The sequence below is a fragment of the Aplysia californica genome, unplaced genomic scaffold (assembly GCF_000002075.1).
Source record: "Aplysia californica isolate F4 #8 unplaced genomic scaffold, AplCal3.0 scaffold01357, whole genome shotgun sequence".
In the NCBI taxonomy this organism is placed as follows: Eukaryota; Metazoa; Mollusca; class Gastropoda; order Aplysiida; family Aplysiidae; genus Aplysia; species Aplysia californica.
In genome coordinates this window covers 25,753-26,494 of record NW_004798627.1, presented here as the reverse complement: position 1 = coordinate 26,494, position 742 = coordinate 25,753, and positions in this window count along the sequence as shown.

Sequence of the window (742 nt, the reverse complement as noted above, 5' to 3'; positions counted from 1 at the left end):
ACACACACACACACACACACGCATAATGCGTACCAACAGAGTCTGTGCCGTTTTAATTTTTTTTCTTAGTAGTGTTTTGTTCATACGAAACGCTTTAGAAATTGCGAGAGGCTGAATCTTTTAAAAAAATGTGTTGTACCTAAAGTCTCGACTCACACTCATTGGACTTGCAACTCTCCTTTTTAAATATCTTGCACTTTCATAACGATACAAAGACGCATTTTAACGTACTGTATAATATGCTCAGCTGTACATAACACGACCTCGCCTACGATAGGGTTGGTAGATCTATTACAACGTTAACTCCACAATGAGCCCATTTTTGTAGGACGCACATAAAATACTGAGTGAATTTCTGACGTGTTTTTTTTTCTTTTAGGGGAAGGAGAGGGGGGGGGGGGTGTCAACATTTGTGAAATAATGTGCGTGTACCAGTCAAGAGTCAAATTTAATGTCTTACATGAAATAATAAATGCTGGTTGCTGCACTGAGAGTAAAGTTATTCACGCTGTTTTGAGGCATTGGAGGTAAAAGTAAAGTATTGCATGCCTAGTTTCATCTTTTGTATCACCGACCTCTGAGAAATCTTCTATTTTGTCATCTGTGAAAGCCCATCCCCCTTCCCCCCAACTTTGTGGAGAGACTGAGCCTGGCTGTATATCGTGAGTATAATACGTGGGGTATACTTTTAAAAATCTCATTTAAAGAATGCCTGTACTATAGATGAATATTTGAATACGGT